Below are 19968 nucleotides of genomic sequence, written 5' to 3'. Positions count from 1 at the left end.
CTACTCCGTACACCTCCAATTGTTTCCTATCATTTTCTGTTCCAATCGCTCCATCTCTGTGCCAGTCTTTCTGTGCTTTATCGGTCGGTACACATTCTCAACTCTTCCTAGGCCTTTATTAGTATGTGTGCCTTATCTTTCTTTGATCCTGTGAGAAACCTGAGGGTATTCTCCCTAGTAGACCTCGAGATTCCCTTATTCAGGTGGCCAGGGAAGGGCTGGCACTCTCAGATTCCAACCCTGGGGGAGGAGTAGTGAGGGAGGATCATCTGGATGAGGGAACCTGGAGTTATGCTCAGGGAGATGCCCCAGGTGCGGCACGGTATTACACCAGGGAGGTGGGTGATGTGATGGGTTATTTCTAAGGCGCTTAATACCCAGAGGTTTCTAAGCGTGGACCAGGGGATCGAACCTGTGTTGCTCCGAGTCGTCTTGCTTCCAAGGCAAGCACACTGCCCCTGAGCTATCCTCCCAAGACTATGCACTGGTTGCCTTAAGACGGTGCCATGCACTGGTTGCCTTAAGGACTCACCAGGGCCTCAAAATCAAAGGAGTTAAGCTATTGAGTGAGGTCAAAGCAAGCAAAGTCACTCAATATGCTCTCCATACTGTTTTTTAAAACTAAGACTGTAAACGTACAGACACAAGTTTCTTAAGGTTACCAGAAAGGAATTGATCATACTTCTACAGCAGAAAATAAATGTAATCCCAACGAGGACCAATCCAAGTAAATCTCACAAAACACATAGGTCTGCTATAAAAAACCTCTGAAAAAACAATGATGTCAAAAATACTAAAGCAAGTTGTTCTCGATGGTACTCCAGTGTCTAACGTATTCTGGCAAAGAGAAAACTGCTAAAAAAAGAAAAAAAACTCTAAGGAAAAGGTTCTTTTGGAAAAAATCATATTATATATATTTATGGCATAAGTTACCGTAAATTTCTGATGCTTGTATCTGCTTAGATTCACATGCTATGTATAAGCTGACATATAGTGGTAGTTGCAAAGTATTACATGATTTGTTTTTTTGAAACTCGAAAAGGGACGCCGACTGGGCGTGCCAGTAATACTATCCCTAGTGTGATGTCTACTGTACCCATGGTCCTTCACGTGTAGAGGTTCCTCAAATTGATTTGTTTCTGACATGAGGTTGCATGAAGTGTAGCATGAGTACAGATGTAATAAATCAGAAAAATAGCGATAGAGCAAGAACATCCATATAGGGTAGGCGCATGTCAATCTAAGCCAGTGGTCTTCAAACTTTTTTGGCCTGGGCACTCTTGTGCAAAAATTTGGCAGGCGGAGACCCCCCCAAAAAATGCCAAATGGACAGTATATACAAATGGCTATAAACTATTGGGCGCTGTCACCGCACCCTATTCCCAGTATAGTCCCTGGGCTTCTCCACCTGCTCCATCAGTCGCAGGGCTCCTTCGTCCCACTTCTACCCAGTCCCTGGGCTCTCCCCACCCTGCTCCCACCACTATCCCATGGCTCCTGCCCATCCTGCTCCCACCACAGTCCCTGCCCTGCCCCCCCCCCCCACCTTGTTCCCAACACAGTTTGAGGGCCAGTGGCGACTGGTGAATTTTTTAAGTGGAGGGGCTTAAATCTTTCCCCCAAAAATGCCATAACGACCAAGAGTAGGGAGGGAGCGTGAATCAATCAAGGTGGGGTTTGGGGCGTTCGGGGGTTTCCCCCCCCCCCATTAACTTTTTTAAATAATGGGTTAAAATGCTGCTTTGTAGAGCAAAGACATTGGTAAATAGCCAAACAGATTACAATTGGGGCTGGGGGTCCAAGAGGGTAGGCATGACATTTTTTACTGGACATCTATGATTGATGTCCAGTAAAAAAAATACCATCCCTGTCCCCTGGGCTCCACAGTACCTCAGAAGGAGAGCTGATTTTGGCAGGTGGGTAGGAGGATTGTGCAACAAAGACATTTAGGCATTTTTAAAATGCCTTTGTTGTACAACCCTCCTTCCCCCCTCTATCCACCACTTGCCAAAATCAGCTCAACGGACCAAAACAAACTAACGCACACACATTCATACAGCAATCACTTTAGAATTCACACGAGCATCCATCACCATACACTCACTCAGAACACAAGCATACATGCATCCATACACATGTTTAAATAAAAAATAAATTAACATAAATGTTCCTTCTGCAGGGGCCTGCGTGTTGTTGCTGAAACGCCCTGCTCCAGGCTGCCCTGTCTATATGTGCGAGGAGGCGCAGGAGCTCTCCCTCGCACATACAGACATGCAGTGCCCCAGCCAGCATTTCCAATGAGCTATGCAAGGCTGGCAAAGCAAAACGCCCACAGCCTTGCATGGCTCAGTGAGCATGTGCGGCTGGGGAACTGAACTGTCAAAGGGAAACAAGGTTTCCCTTTGACAGTTCAGCCAGCCCAGGAGCACTCCCTCAGCTGGAAAAAGCTACCACACTGATGTAGGGCCTCATCACGAGTTTGCCGGTATTCCCAGTGGAAATGCCACCAAGCTTGATTGCCATTAGCGCGTGTTGTAACAGGAAGTGTCTATTTGCAACGAACGCAGGCTGCACAGTTATGCATAACCTTCTGCTTTCATTTCTATAGACGCAGACGTGTACCAAGGACACCTGTGGACGTCCCACATTTTGCGAGCCACTGCGGTTAGTTTTATAATTACGAGCCGATTAAGCTGTCAAACCAAGCGGTAAGCGTTTCGGTTTTACACTTTATAGTTCTACCACGCGGGTGTCGCACTACCCCGACTTTGTACAGTTTTTTCTGCAATACATCTGGCGCTATTTATATAGATACGTGCCCCCTCCTACACTGGGCTAGCACTCCTCTGCACTCTTGGGCTCCTGGTTTTTTCGGGTGTGCTTACACCCGCACACGCCTACGGCCACATTTTGCATAAGTTATATGACACAGTGCTCCTAATACGCTACAGTCTTTTTTGCAATAATGTCACATATTTAGTCATATATGTTGATTATCCACTTATCTCTTTTTATGAAGGTACTCTGCCTTGTTAAATATTGAGTTTCATTAAGTGTTTAGAGATCACACTACATTTAGGAGTATGCCTCTTTTTTCTCGCTGTAGATACGCCTCTGGCCATCAAACAGACCTATCTACTTACATGTAATGACCACAGCTCTTCACGTGTAGAGCCATTTCAAGAGCTCCACCACACTTTCTGCCACGACTCATCGCACAGCTCATTTTCAGATTTTTTGTCAGGTGAGCACCATTTTAACAACTTCTTTTTGACTGTAACTGTGGAACCTCTCAAGCCCAGTTTTTTAGCTCCTTCGAGAAACACTGATTTAGGTGACTTATGGTGTGAGCCCCCACTAGCACCACGAAAGGTAATTATAACCTATGGTACTCTATTTTCCCACTTAGGGGAATTTGACAGATACTCTCTAGCTAGTTCCAAGCTCCTTATCTGTCCTTCTCATTCTGTTTTATCTACAGGTTGCAAGCGTGCTCTATACTGTTCCACTGACATAACAGTGTATGCTTTTAATTTGGATCATCATTTTTATCAACTCTCCTGATGAAAGTTCTCTGAGTAAACCTACCAAGAACAGAAACATGTCGAGACAAAGTCCTGGATGTTTACAGGACTAGACCAACTGATGTTATCAAACAATAATCAGAAACTGTACTACATAGCTATTGATTTGCTGAATGTAATGTATATCTATGTGTTACCATAACATGTGTTGGACATTGACTCTTCTTTTTTAGATGTTGATCTTAATAGAGTTTATGTATAGGAATTTATGCTTTGATATTAGTGATGTGATTTAGAACTTGTATTAAAGATTTATTAAGTATTTTAGATACCTGATGGTGGTGTTCAACCTGTTATTGAACTCTGTCTCCTAGTATATAGTAACGGGAAGTGTCTCCATGATTCTGTGTTATGGAGACCCTTCAGTTATTCCCCATTTTGGACTGAATGGGAAATGCCACATGACCGAAAGTGGAAATATCGCAAAACAGTAATGCTTTGTGTGGGGTGAATTTCCTCCATACAACCGTAGGTGGAACGTAGCTCAGTTTTACTTCTGAATTTAATTCTAAACATCAGATGTTTCACACAATTAATCCTTTGATGCGTTTGTCATATCTCAGGGGCAGCAAACTGGTCTTGGAAACAAGCCAATGCAGATCACCATGCATTTGATGCCCGTTCTGTGCTTAGAGGCTGGACTCTGGTATGATGGATGCTATGCAGACTGGCTGCAAACCAGACCACCCAAGGCCATGCCAAGTGACACAAAATGAAATGCCTGCCAGGCTCAGATTGGCCTATTGGGCAACAGGGCAATGCGGGAAATGCCGGACCCAAAAATGTTAGTGTTGGCCAGTTTTGTCGACTAAGTGGGCCACATTTTTGGCCAAAGTGGGTCAGTTTGAGGAGTTACTTCACCACACGGCTAGTAGTTTGACCATTGTTGCTGAATAAACGTACTTTAAATTGCACAAAAAAGTCATCAAGTCTTTAAAAAAAAAATATAGAAACTGGATCAAAGCGCATAAAGCGTGGCTCCAACAAGGTGATGGAAAATTCATGCTGACTGCGATTAGATCTAAAAATATAGCCGAAATTTGAGCTTTACTCAATATAGCAAACCACACAAGCCAGCTACCGGTACAAATAAATGGAGTTTTGGAAGCTGATTGGGTTTCGTACTACACAACCTTGTATGCTAGGCCTAATTTGGATGAACCCATGCTAATCACGCATACATTTGATGCAGACTGTTTGCAGATACAGGAAGATATTCTACAGTTTATACTTGAGTCAAGCAGCTCAAGAGCTCCTGGGCCCGATGTGTTAAATAACTGTGTTTAAACAACACCCAGAGCTTTGGGCGAGAAGTTCTTACAATGTCTTTGCCTATGTCCTCAAGTCTAGCACTATTCCCGATTCATGGCGGAAATCTGTTATTGTACCAATATTCAAAAAGGGAAAACGGTCCTGTCTATCCAACTACCTGCCGATGGCCCTTCTGGATGTCCCTGATTAATTCTAAGAGATTTCAGTAAATGGCTCTCTGAGTATTCCAAACGCGACCCGTGTCAAACAGGGTTTATTGCAGTATTGGGGACCTCGGCAAATCTACTAGCAATTACATCTATGATAAATCATCATCAAAGCATCAAACAATCCTTGTATCTGGTATTCGTTGATCTGCGCACTGCATTTGATTCAGTTTCACGTGAATTGCTGCTGAAAAAACTAGTTCATGAAAAATGTCCACCTTACATTCTTGCACTCATTAATGCACTCCATACCAACACCAGTATCCAAATTAGATTAAACTTGAAAGGACTACTGTCAACCTCTATTAACCCTTTAAATGCCAGCGACGAGCCGGCTCGTCGGTAAAAACCGCTCCAGGTTGCCACCGACGAGCCGGCTCGTCGATGGCACTTAAGGGGTTAATGAGGGGGGAAATGTTGGCGGGTTTGGGCGGTGAATACCGCGATTTAAAAAAAAAAACCATTGGCACTGGGGGGGAACCTCAATGGCACTTACGAGGTTAAGACCTATAGGTGGTTGCGGCAAGAGTGCATACTTGCTTCCGAGTTGTTTAGTTTTTTTTTTATAGCAGATATTTGTAGAAGTTTTAATGGCATCTTGTCAGATGCTCCCAGACTAGCTACTAGAAAAATCCCGGCATTACTTTATGCTGATGATTTAGTGTTAATATCCAAAACACTGGTCGGGCTCCAAAATCTAGATGCCCTTTCTACTTATGTAAAAGAAAATGCCTTGACAATTAATTTAGACAAAATTAAAGTAATGCTATGCAACCCCAACACGAAATCCAAAACCATGAAGACCAAATGGATAGTACAAAAGGAACGATTATAGTGTGTTCACCAATATATGTACTTGGCAGTCATAATTTCTACTGTCCAAAATGATGCTCAAATGACCAACTTGAAGAATAAAATTCATATGACCATGTCTCAGACAAGCATCATTCAAGCGAAATTTGGGAAATTCTCTATTCAGCCTGCCTTGACGTATTTTCAGCAAAAAGTGGCCCCAATTCTATTATACGGGTCCGAAACTTTCCCTATTTTGTCAGAAACAATATGGTGCAAATTTGAATCCAAATTCTGGAGAAATTTCTCAGGTTGCCTGGATGTACACCTATTGCCCTGATTCGTAATGAGCCGGGTTTAACACCTCTTTATGCTTGTTACTTGTGGCAACTTTTAGCCTTATGCAGAAAATGTCTATTAGCAAATAAATCTAATATGCTCATGGACACTCTCGCGCACTACATTCTTTCATCTGAAGATGATTTTGCACGCAAGTGGCACCAAGAAGTTATAAATACCTTAGTTTATACTGATGTATCCATTGAGATCCTCATCCAGAATCCCACTTATGTAAAAACAAAATTGTTTAAATGGGACTGGGCAAGGAACAGAGTCATGTGTCTCTCATATCGTGACTGACGGGGTGGTCTTTATACATAAAAAAATACAGCACACCTGAATCTTACTTGATCAAATTCCCATCAACGCAACATTGATCAGAGTCCTTAAGGTTGAGGCTGAATCTGTAGCCAATCCGTGAGATACTGGCCAGACGTAAGGTCATCTTGCCACATGAACAATTTTGTCGTTATTGTAAAAATGAAACAGATATAGAGACCTTGCGTCACTTGTTAGTTGAATGTAAGGCCTTATGTGATGAACAATCTCGGTATTTAAGACCAGCTGTTATACATTACAGAGAAATAACCCCTGAAAGTCTGTGGCTGATGATTATGTGTGACCTTTCAACTCCCTTAAGAATAGGTGTTTTAACCTTCCTGAGAAACTTGAAAGAATGGGCTATGATAAACAATCAAATGAATTGTGCCAATTGAATTGATGTCATCAAATGTTAATTTATGATCCTATGATTTATGTACATATTTTAAGGAGAAATGCTCTTACTTTCTGTGAGTTTTCTTTTTAATTGTTTTATGATAAATGATTGTAAAGTTGATTTATTCTAACTTAATAAAAAATAATTGCACAATTTGCATCACATTTTATCAAAACAATTCCACCCTGGTACTACTCAAACAGTCTGTCACAAAAGAAATGAAGATCCATTTACAACTGCAGGCCCCTTTTTCATTGGTTCCTGAGACAGTTCCAAGCATTAGCCCGACCATGTGAGCCTCCCCTTCCCATTTCCTCCAATCTAAACATTATTTTTTTTGGGTAACTTTTTTTTCTCCATTTCATTCTGGCCTCTCACGGCCTCCCATGGCCTCCCAGGGATGCGGCCGCGCCCCCAAAGTTTCAATACGTATGATCTAAGCAGATAGAAGCATCAGAAATACAATTAGGGGATGTAATGTATGCCTTCTGAGGCTTGTGGATCTGCTTAGATCCCATGCTTTGCATAGATTAGCAAGCAGTATCTGGAGAAGAAGGTGGGTTGTGAGAGGGTAAAGCGGCAAATAGATATTTTAGCACTGCTTGTCCCACCTGTGAATTGGCTTTAGAATGTGTGTCAATGCAGTAGTACTGAGTAAAAGTATGTATGTAACTCCAAGTAGCTGCTTTGCAAATAACGTCCATGGGGAAATTTGCAATAAATGCTAAAATAGCTCCTGTACCTCTGGTAGAGTGAACTCTTGGTGTGAAAGGTAGAGTCTTCTTCGATAGTGAGTTGCAAATCTGTATGCACTTGGCTATCCATCTGGAGATAGTATTCTTTGAAATGTGATCCCCTTCCCTACCAGGAGCTATGGAAACAAAGAGTTGGTCTGATTTCCTTATGGGTTTAGTTTTGTTGGTGTAGTACAAGACCAACTCCTTACATCTAAGGTATGATGTTTCATTCAGCTGAATTAGATGGTCTTTGGAAAAGAGTAGGTAGTTCAATGGACTGGTTTACATGGAACTTAATATATTTAGGTGAGAATCTAGAATGCGTTCCAAGAACCAGCTTGTCCGTGTAGATGACAATGAAAGGGTCCTGTATTGATAGTGCCTACAGCTCACTGACTCGTCTTATCGAGGTGATCGCTACTAGAAAGGCAGTCTTGTACGTTAAATGTTTGAGGTTGGCCTTGTGCATTGGCTCAAAGGGCAGACCCATGAGCTTTGTTGAGTACAACGTTAAGGTTCCAGTCTGGTGGAGGGTTTGAAATTGGAGCGTATAGTCTCTTTACTCCCTCCATGAAAGCTTTGGTGTACTTTCCACCAAGACACCTTGTTTTGAGAAGTAGTGTAAGCGGACAGGGATGCTAGGTGTACTTTCATGGAAACAAATACTAAACCAGGGTCTAGTAGGTAAAGCATATAGTGGAGAATATGAGATGGTGAAAATTCAATTGGATTTGAAATGTGTGATCTGCACCAGACGACAAACCTTTTCCACTTGTTAAAGTAACAGTGTCTGATGTTGGGTTTCCATGCTTCCTTGAGGATATCCATATACCTTTGAGGAAGGTTTAAGTGCCCAAACTCAGTGACTTCAGGAGACAAGCCAAGTTCATAGACAGAGTGTGAGTGGAGTGTTGTCCCCTCGTGCTGGGACAGCATGTTGAACGGGCACAGAAGTTTGATTGGTTTGTACAGTGCTAGTTTCAGAAGTGTGGAAACCATGGTTGTTGTGCCCACATAGGAGCGATTAGGATCAGAGTGACTTGTTACTGGTACATTTTGTGCACTATCCTGCTGAGGAGTGGTGTCGGTGGAAATGTGTAAGCAAATTTCCCTGACCAACTCATCCACAGGGCGTTCCTTAGATCCTGTTTGGGGAATCCTGGATACGAAGTCTGGGAATTGTGTGTTTTGGTTTGTTCCAAACAAATCTATAGATGGAGGACCTCACGGAGAAGATTTCGTTTAGGATGTCTTTGTGGATTTGCCACTCGTGTTCATCGGATAGAGGACTTACGCCCAGGGTGTCTGCTAGAGCATGGAGTTCCCCTGGAACTTGTTGAGAGACTAGGAACAAGTTCCACTTCAGTGCCCACTTCCACATTGTTTGGGATAGCCTGAACAGACTTAGAGAGTGTGCCCCCCTGCTTGTTTGGGTAAAACATGGCAATGGTGCTGTCTGTGAGGACTTGCACTGTTTGACCTACTAGATGCGGTTGAAAAGATTGTAGTGCCTTGAGGAATGCAAGGAGTTCTAGAAGGTTTGGGCTGTAGTCTGTGTCCATAAGCCATGAGCTGTGTGATGAAGGTAATGTGCTCCCCAATACTTGAACTAGATTGCGAAAGAGTTTTCCTTTTAGCAAGTTGTCTTTGGACCACCATCAAAGAGCTTGTACTAGGGTTATGCCAACAAGATCGTCCCACTGATCGCTTGACTGAGACCATTGTTTTGCTAACCACTCCTGCATCGGGCGCATGCGCAGACACGCATGTGAAACTAGGTAAATGCATGAGGCCATCATCCCAAGCAGGCGCATTGCCTTTGCGTATGGTTATCTGGTGACTGGCAAGATAGTGAGGTTTTTGTTTTGGCATGTTTTGTACTGTCTCGTTTGAGGGGAAGACTAACTCCTTCCTCTTGAGTTTTTATGATCGCTCCAAGGAATTGTTTTACTTGACCTGGGACGAGACTTTTTCTCGTTGATAGAAAATCCCAATTGGAACAATAGATCGTTCTTTGGGTGTTGTAGTTGCATATTTGAGAAGTCTCTCAGGTCATCAGCCAGTCGTCTAGATGAGCATACACTGGGATGATTGATTCTTTGCGTAGGTGGGCCGCTACCACTGCTAGCACCTTTGTGAACACTCTTGGAGCAGAGGCAGTGACAAAGGGTGCACTTTGAATTGGTAGTTTTTTCCCGCTATCTGGAAACGCAGATACTCTGTGCGCTGGTAACATTGAAATGTGAAAGTATGATATTCATCTTTCATATCTGATGTTGCCATCAAATCCCCCTGCTTTAAGAGAGGAATTACCTCCTGGAGTGTTGTCATGTGACATTTCTGTGAATTGACGTGTCCGCTGGGTGCAGGTCTAGTACAGGGTGGATTGTTAAATCTTTCTTTGGCACAAGGGAGTACATTGAATAGATACCCTTGTGTACCTGGTTTGCTGGGACTATTTCAATGGCGTCTTTTTCCAGAAGGGTCTTCACCTCTTCCACTAATATGAGCCTTTCCTCCGGTGTCATTTTTCTGTGTCTTGGCGGGTGGTTGAGTGGTTTCTGCAGAAGCTCTATGCAGTAGCCTCTTGCCACAGTTGATAACACCCACTTGTCCAAAGTGATCCCCTCCCATACGTGGGTGAATTTAGAAATGGAACCAACTACTGGAGTAGCATGGGAGGGGACCTGGAGCGGGCCGTCATTGTTTTGAGGTGGTGGATCCTCTGGTTCAGGAGGCCCTAACTCTACTCGTGGACCTTTTGCAGCCACTTTGAAAACCTCTGGAAGACTGTCCCTGTGAGTTGCCCCATGATGGTGATTAGTTTCCCTGACCATAGTTAGAGGAGCGTTATGGGCCCGCCCACAGAAAAATCTTCTCGTGTTGAATGACCCTCTTTGGACAAAAGGTTTATTAGACAGTTGTACTAGAGATTTGAAGGTGTTAAATTCCTCTTTGGCACTTTTCAGTGCATCCTTAACTGCCTTTCCAAACAAAGCATTTGGCTCAATGGGTATATTAAGTAAAGTGGGTATCTGGTAATTGCATCGAAAATGTTTCCAACAAAAAACTTTACATTGAAAAATATGCATTGAAAATGTTAGCATCGAATGCATACATGGGGTGGTAAAGGGTTAATTTTCGTTGTGTCTTTTTTAGGGGAAAAAACGGGAGGTTGCGTGGGGGGACTGTGATGCTGGAAATGCATCAGAGGGACATGGCCTCCGTATCCTTGTCCTTCACTGCTTTTCATTGTGTGTTCTGTCGTGTTTTCCGCACAGGAGTTCATGTGGGACTCCTGGCAGTGCAGCCCTCTCTTTTGGTTTGGTGAACAGACCCGTGGGATACCCTTATAGCACCCATGGGTAGGGGTACAACCCTGTGCCCCTAGTGTATGTTTTTGGGCACCTGTGCGACACCCACAGAGCAGGGTACGGGCTGATGGCAGCTCTGTGCTGAAATGACTGGTGCCCTGAGCGTCCTCCATTTTGACATGCTCAAGCCCGGTCATTGGAATTGGTAGATTTCTGATGGAGACAAAATGTACCCCATGGCCTCTTGCCTTCCATCACCCGTTACCGCGATCTTCCCGAAGTCCCGGGAAGCCCTGCCTCTGTCCCTTCCCCCGACTGGCTGTTGGGTGGAAGTTCCGTATATGGTAGTGTGGGGAAGTGCCGACCAGACTGGCTGGAGCCTTCTCAACGACCGTATGTTGTGGGTACGCCGGTGGGTGGGACCTGGGTGAATGGAGTGTGTGACGAATATGCATTCTATGTTGTGGCTGTCTAGTATCTGGTGGTTGACACAACGGTTGAGACAGCCCTGCCCGAAAACGGTATGAATGCAGCTTGGAGTGTTGAATGGCTCGGTACTTGTCCCAATACACATAACTTGTTGCGAGTGTCTGGAGAGAAGTGAATGGCCTGAAAACCTTGTGTGCCTGATTGGCTGCCTGCCTGCCTGAATGCCCGTAGTCGTGATTGGATGCTTGAGTACGACCCAGCGGAATGAATGGGAGATCAACAGTATATCTGGGGACCTCTCACTGCTAACCTTGAGCCCTGCTGGATGTGAAGAATTGCTGTTGCTCTCCTTCGCAATCTGAAAGCTGCTGTGCCACAAGAACCGACCCAGCGAGGACCTGGTAAGGCGCCCTCTTCCCGAGCTATGATGGACAATCGTGCACAGCTGATCTTTGCCTAAACTCCCTGGTAGACAGACCTTTGACAGGCTGCCGACCCGATACGGGGATTGCTGCGGAACTCCAAGTAGAAGTGCCCGGACTGTTGTCCACCACTGTCGACGACCGCCATCGCCGACTGGAGCCGCCATGCTCCTGTTGCCTAAGAACTTAATTGATCCAAGGACGCTCTCATCCGCATCGTCGCTGCTGTATCCTGCTGGAGAAGGCCTGACCGTCGACACGCCGAGGAGCATCCACCGGTGAGTTTTCCACCACCCAAAGACCACAGAGACACCGACGACTCAACGCCCTTGCTGGGCCACAGTTCTTCAACTCTTTGCGGTCCAGAACTATCGACAAAGAGGTGCCCCGCATGCCTCTTCCTGGCAGGACGTTTACGCTTCCCCATCAACGAGCACCGCTAGGAACGACGCAGCCACTTCACCGTCGTAGCCCGACCTGTTCTCCGTCGGACGTTCGACGACCCGTGACTCCTGCCTGAAAGGGAGGACACTCAAGAAGGGTTGTCGATTTCCCCGATGAGGAACGCTACAACGTTAAGGTACTTTGGGGGGTGCAGAACTATTGGAAAGTCTAGTGTGAACAATATATGGACTGGGCTTGTATCTTTCTTCTACAGGTTGCCCAGGTGGGAGGGGGGGGGGGGATCTCCACACAGAACTGTGTCTAGTGGTAGGGGCCAGTATTCTGCCAATTGTTCAACCATCTTGCTTTCCTTCCTTTCTCTACTGCTGGTTTCCTCTTTATTTTGATCTGTGTGTCATTCTGACCGTATGCACTTTAAGGAGATCGAATAACGTTAGTGGTACCACTTTAGAATTGTATATATTTACCATTGTTGATTTTCGGAGTACAAAGTGAGTTATCCTGATCGTGTATACGACCTTGAATATTAATTATATAAAGCCTGTGTTTTAACCGATACAGTGTGTGGACATTCCTTTGTGGGTGCTTGGGGACTACACTGTACTTAAGAACCAGCTTGCATCACCTCCTGTGAAGCTAGGCCTCGATTGCTCGACCACGTACCAAGACTAGAGAATCTTGGCAGGGGTCTCTGGGCCTCCCCTCTACCATATAGAGAGCGGAAGTGCAGAACCCCCCCTGCGGTCTTTACAGGGACCCCCCCCCCCCAAATAATTTAAAAAAAAACAAAAAAAAACTTAAAACGCATTTGATGCTCAAGTTTTCGATGCAATGACCATAAACCAGTAAAGTGGCCTGCGTTTCTAGCTTGAAGCCTGACTGCCTTAGCCAGGCATGGCGTTTATTTAACGTGCCTTCAGCTATGGTGCGGTCTGAATTGTCAGCGGCATCCACATTTAAAAAAAACAAAATATTTAAATGCAGTTGGCCTCTTGTTTGCCTTCTGAAATTGTTTTTAAAAGCGGAGACTTGAATGGCTCATATGGCAACCATAGTTAGCCAGAAGAATGGTACTATTGGCGATTCTGGTTTCATAGGCAACTTTTCTAAAAGTACACATATTTTTGCTTTCTTTGTCAGGTGGGGCCTCAGTGGAGGTTAGGGGTTTGATTGCTCCCTTCCCGGTCGTGGTGACGACCAAGGAGTCGGGTTTTAATTGACCTCTGGTATACAGTGGGTCTGTAGGGGCTGGCCTGAACACCGTCTCAATGCGCGGAGTTGACTGCTCTTGTGAGGTTTGGTGTTAGCAGGGAAGGCTGAAAACGCCTTTGTACCAACTGAAGGGGAATAAATTGTGTAGCTGACTTTTTGTCTCCCAAAATGTCCTCCACAATATCTTGTCGTGTTGGGCCTCCTGAGTATCTATTTTGAAGTGTTGGGCGGGTCTGAGGAGCAGTTTGTCGTGCTGGAGCCGATTATCTATAGGTGAGTCAGCCACTGGCTGATCCAGATTGTCTGGGAACTGGATGACATAGAAGTCTGCGTCATTGTCGTAATATTGGCCTTGGTCCTGACTATACTGGTCACCCTGGGAACTTGGATCCTGAGAATTTGAGGGGTTCACAATATAGAGATCTTGAGAGGGATCTTGGAACTGTGAGGTAACACGTTTGGGTGGAGGTGCTTGGCTGGAAGTGTCTATCCATGGCACCTTGGCCGGTGGTTCATCCCTAGCTGCTCTTCCTTCATGTGCAGAGCCCTGAGGGCTTGTGAACTAGGGTGAGGGTTCATAAAGTCCACAAAACAGGATATCCTACTCATCACCCTGTCGAAGCTTTTAGGGGTTCACTCAGTGGACCTGTGAAATGCTGGAGTGTCTTGAAGGTGTGTATGTTCCTTATGACTTAAATCCCCTGATAGGGTGTCTTTGGAGGAAGTATTGCTGTTTTCTTGTGAGGTGGAGGGCTGCGAAGGGATAGCCGTCAAAATATTAGAAGCTTTTGATGTCTTGGACCATAAAAGCATGACAGGGACATGTTTCTTGATCAATTCCTGCATTTTCCATGAGCTAGATGGGGGCGTCGAAATTTTTTATTTCGAAGCATACCCTTCAGCGTGCAAAAGGAGGGCCTTTTTAGGTGCAGTGTCTGAAAGTGCCTAGTAGGTGCTTGTTTCAGAGACCTGTCATGCAGCGATCGCCAGAGGACAGAGATGATTTAGAAGACTTCTCCTTGGACACCACATGGCCATGAAAGGTCGACAACGTGGTCGGCTTTCGCCCGTGGGCTCTGTCCCAAGTGGGTTGTGGTGTGTGTGTGCTTTTGCCGCCGGCCTGCTTAATGGAATCCGAATGCTCGCACATGGGATTCTTCCGAACCCCGATCGCCCTTGGCGTCACTAAGGACGTCGGCGCTGCCATCACTGGATTCCACTGCCACATCTATGGAGGCCTCGGCCTGCATGGCCTGGGCAGCTCATGGCTTAATTTGACGATCTTTCAAAGTCTTAGGACGAAAGAGCTTGCAGGATTTGCAGTTCTTTTCAGGGTGATCCCTTGGAAGACAGTGATGGCACAGTGTGTGTGTGTCGTTCCAGGGGTATTTCCCATTACAAGATGGGCAGAAGTTAAATTCCACGTTTTCCATAGTTTTCCATAGTTAGTGGAAAAGGCAGCACAGCGATGAAAGGGAATAGAAGGGGTCAGAATAGGCATTCTCCAAAGAAGAAGTTTATGACCTCCCCCCAGTCCCCCTACTGTAATGATGTGAGATATATATATATATATATATATATATATAGCGCCTTTATACAAAGCGCTTACAGAGTACATATTTACATACAATATCACCCAACCGACATTGGTACTCAATTATGGTAATCGGCCAAGGCCTGTGTAGGTCACTGTCCATCGAGGCGGTTGTTGGGCTCGTCGTCGACGATGGGTAAGTCCATTGAAAGCCGCTGAAGATGTTCTTAGTGCAGCAGGCGATGGATGGTTGTCGAGAGAATAGGTAAGAAAGTCTAATATTAAACTTTTTACAATCAAAGGCATTAGCCAGATGAACTCTGCAATTAGCGACAGACTAGGATAGCGGAAAAAAACAATCTGAGGGACCCGACGCGTGAAGGACAAAGGGTACAGTAGACGTCACACTAGGGATAGTATTAATAACACACCCAGTCGATGTCCCTTTTCGAGTTTTGAAAACAAATCATGTAATACTCTGCAACTACCACTAGATGTCAGCGTATGCATAGCATGTGATCTAAGCAGATCCACAAGCCTTGGAAATATATATATTTTTTAGGTTTAGTTGAGCAGATTTATTGCAAAAAACAAAACCCCTGAAATTCAGCACAGTTGGTAAGTCATGAACGGCTTAACACAGCACGCTCCCAATGCTGTCCCCCATAAAGCCATTTTGTATGTGTTTGGGAATTCCTTCTCTTATTAAATATATGTGCTCCAGAACTTTGCAACAAGAATGTGCCCAGTTAAGCCAGTCAGGATTTCCCAAACGCACTGAATTTTAGGGGATTTGTTGCGATAAATCTGGTCAACTTAACTACACTTTAAAGTTTGTTCAGTGAATTGCAAGGGTTCTTATACCATAGTTTTTTCGGCGCCACTGGCCAAAGCCTTTGGCTGTGCACACTGCATATGTTCCCCCAATATTTCGGGCCTTCTAGCCATGGCCGAGCACGGCCTTAGGCCATGCCCACTCTACACTTGAAGGCAGAACCGGGCTCTCATAACCACGCCTGTAGCTAATCAACAGTCATTTTGATTTTAAATTTGGTCGATTTTCTACTTAACCAGCTCTTAGATTTTATAAATCAAAAACGGATTCCACGACTAGCCGTGATGTCAGTTTCTTTACATGCATGTGCACTTTTTACACTTCGTATAACAGTGTTAGGTTTCAAAATACAACACTTTGTAGCACGTTAAGCACTTTATTTTGTGAGTACTGTATTTGTAATGATATGACCTATGTATTTTTATATTTGTATTATACGGTTATGTGGTTTTCAAATTGTATATTGTTATGAATTGATGAATAAACATGCCCATGTTTATACTTGTACATTAATTGAGAATAGATTGTCCCTATTTGAAAAAGAATTACGTTTTACATATGTGGAAGCGAGAATATGTACCTTTCTTCTCTACGAAGACGCATGTGTTTATCATTGTATGTATTGGGAACGCAGCATGTGCAGAGCCACCCTTACCCTGAAAGCCAGTTAAAGTTCTGCACAGGGCCAGACCCAGACACTCGAGTTTCCCAATGGAGTGATTGAAGTCATAGCCATTTTATCATCACATCTAAAACCGGACGCTGTACAAAACAGTATACATGCTTTAATGTTATACAAACACTGTTTAATGATAGGTTGAGCATTATGAACCATGAAATGAGCACCAGTTTGCAGTATGTGGCTCTGGTGCATTTCCCCTTGATATCTCCAATCCTCCTCATCGGGCCTCCGTTTACCCTGCACTATCTCGCCTTGACGTTATCTGCCCTCAATGCTGCAAGCCTTTCAACACAGACAGATTTGTGAAATATAAACGTCAGTGGTCATTATGAAGTTCCCAGATGTTCTTAAATGTAATTAAAAGCAGGCTGGAACTCATACCAGCGCCATTAGTGCCCGGAGACCATGGCAATGAAAGAAAGCGGTACATGGTACAAATCAACTAAACTTAACATTTGTGCCATCCCCATAGAATTCTAAGGACGAACCTGATTGTCCATCTTGGAATTATAAGCTTTCCGAAAATAACTTATTTTAGCCCTTGATAATATGTTTTGCTCAGTAAGACAAGTCTAATGTGACTACAATATACTCTTAAGTGGTAATTGAAAATAAAGAGGCAGCTTACAATATAAATACAATTAAAAGAATGTCCTTACAAAAAGTCCTTTTTAAATAGCTGATTTTAAAGACGCCCTCCATCAAGAGATGTTTTTTTGTTGGGCAGGAGCGATCTGCAATGGCTAGGGTAGCTCCACCAAACTCATACCCGACTATGCAACTCTCTCCCACGTAGAGACAGTCAAAGCGAGACAGAGTGTGTGCAGAAAGAGTGAGGTGCAGAGCGTGAGAGCATAGAGAGGATTGGGGGGGGGCGTGCTAGATCAGTGTATGATGCACATAAGACTGAGATAGCTATAAGTGCATCTATTTATGTTATGCACAGGGCCAAAAGGGAGACAAGGGACCATGTTTGCTATACTGATAACAAATTAAATGATTCACTAGATGTATGGTAACCATTAAAAGGGATGTTGCATTCTAAAAGGTGTGTGCAAAGCAAAGAGGTGCAAATGGAGGGGAAGGGGAAATGCATTTTTGCTCTATTTGGTACTTTTTACACTAAGGTTCCTTGCACAAAATGAAGTGGCACAGCCTCAAAAGCAAGATTGTGCTCGATTAAAAAAAAAAAAAAGACACTTTACAAACATACAAATATATTTAAATGCAGACGACTTACCAAAAAAGGGGGAAAACAAATACATGAGTGAGACTTTACACTATTCCTTCCTACAAGAGACTACCATTAGATCTCGCAAATCAACTGTTCTGGTCCCCCCAGAGGCCCATCATTTGGGTTAGCAGCTACACACTCTTTGGACAAATTGGTCAACGTTTACTTTAATTCATGTTAAGTGTCTAACCTGCAGGACCCAGTGGATGACAACTAAAGCCATGGTTGTCCTGGTTTCGATAAAATGTTACCTACCGGCAACGATTCTCTAAATACAATCTGCTGTAGTTGTGATAGTAACATGCAATCATGACATTCACAGGTTACAATCTTTGCTTGCTCAAAAAAATGCTATTGCCATAGGCCTGTCAAAGAGCTGTAAAATGTGGGAGGGTTGGCAACAGGTGAAGTGCCACACCGTGTACATGGATGTGCACCCATCCCTGCAAGCGCTGTACACTGGTCTGATCCATCAAACCAATGAGGTAAAAGCCTGCATCTGACATCTGCGCCCTACCATCAGAAAGGATGTCTAGGATAAAGTATGTCTGGGCTCAAGAATGGGGCAAAGACGATAGCTTTATTTCACTAGCTTTACTTGGGGCATTTATAAAAAAAAAATAAAAAAAATAAACTGGGCATCACAAATGAAACCGGGATAGTCGCAAACAAATGAACCGTCAAGAGTGGTTTCCTCCTAGGTGAGACCGGATCAAGTTTCCCTTCAAGATCCTCCTCTGTTCCATGCGTTACTTCCACAGAATGCAGACTCCGAGGCATTCATTGCCTGTGAAGTGTCCCAGTTAGTACAGTCCCAAGAGGTAACCCCCCCCCCTTTTTGGAATTACAGGATTAAGGGTTTCCTAAACCCTTCTTCTCAGAATGAACTATATGTAGGCTTTACGGAGTGTCACAACCTCTGACTCAAATCTGATGTCAATACCATGAGCACACGTGTCAGCTGACTTAGCCAGCAGGGAGTGGTTTCTTGTCTGGGCTGTGCCCTGGTTTCCCTTTACCTAACCCTCTGAACTCCCAATAACCATCCGACTCCGGCTTGTTCCGCCTCCCACCATCTAGTCCTGCCGAGGACGGCCAAAACCTGTCGCCTCTGGCTATCTAAAAGTTGGTTCCCCCTTATACTCTGTCTTTCCTTTGCCCCTGTGGTACTCATTCCCTGTTCCCCATCTCTGGGCACTGCACCTTGTCTAGTATGGTGTGTCTGTCAGCAATGTACACTTCCAATACTCTTTATTTGAGCCTGGTTCCCTACGGGGTAGTATCTCCCCTTGATGTCACACTTACAACTACTTTGTACCGCGTTCACTACCATCTGCCGCCTCTGGGTTCTTTCTTAGCTTCTGTGTCACTTCCGTCCTCCCAACATTATTAACTCCTCCTTGTCCTTAAGTCTCAACAGCTCTCCCTCCAACGCAGTTCCTACACCTCTTCTTGATTTCTGCTCCCGAGTTCTGATGTTATCACGAGTCCTGATATCACCTCCTGTGACTCCATTAACTCCCACCACCCACTCTCTACTCTAGCTCTGTGATGTTACCTCTTACATGGCCTGCTCAGCTTTCACATCGTTCTGCTTTGTACTGATGCCATTTCTCCACTCTCCTCCGTCCCTCCAACCCAAGCTTCTTTCACTACTCTCCAGTCTTCTCTAAAACCCATGATGAACAATAGGGGCTGGGTGCTTTTATACTGTGTTCCGTCATCCCCCTGGGTTGGTCTTTCCGTGATGGCCTGGACCTGTGGCATAAAATTGGGTAAGGGTTGGGATTTACTGTTTTCCCTTACAGCGCTGGGTACCGCTTAAGGGGTAAGACTAAGAATGTCATATTTCTCCCCTGGCCCTCCTAGGTTCTATCTAAACGGAGTCGTGGTCGCCTCTGCTGCCAGCGTGTAAAGCGGAAACTGCAAACACAATGGGTATGGTTGGTAAACACTGTATGTGTCTCCCTTAGGTGTATGGAGAGATTGAAACATTGTATCCCTGGCATGATACTTTGCCAGCGAGCAATATTTTTGTGACTTTCTGTGCTGAATCTCCAGGAAGTTGTGTGTGCCATGAACTTTGTGAAATTACTCCAGTGATGTGCCAGATGAAGCAGTCACTGTATCCATACACTCACTACCATTGTCAAGTGAAGAGAAATCATTTAAAGACAAAAAGGAATCATTTTTCATGTTGGAGCTTTTTTTTCTGCTCGGAGAGGGCATTAGGCTCTCTCAATTGGGGAGGGG

At 44.5% G+C, this 19968-nt stretch overlaps 1 protein-coding gene across 2 annotated transcripts in view; it reads right to left on the bottom strand.

The window, feature by feature from the left end:
• Positions 1 to 19968, bottom strand: part of CD2BP2 (CD2 cytoplasmic tail binding protein 2) — a 224263-nt gene that overhangs the window by 65676 nt on the left and 138619 nt on the right. The gene's annotated exons all lie outside the window — the stretch shown is intronic.

The sequence above is a fragment of the Ambystoma mexicanum genome, chromosome 3p (genome assembly GCF_040938575.1).
Source record: "Ambystoma mexicanum isolate Mex_15411 chromosome 3p, UKY_AmexF1_1, whole genome shotgun sequence".
Taxonomy (NCBI): Eukaryota; Metazoa; Chordata; class Amphibia; order Caudata; family Ambystomatidae; genus Ambystoma; species Ambystoma mexicanum.
Note: the sequence above shows the minus strand (reverse complement) of the source record. Positions and strands in the feature narration are given on the sequence as shown.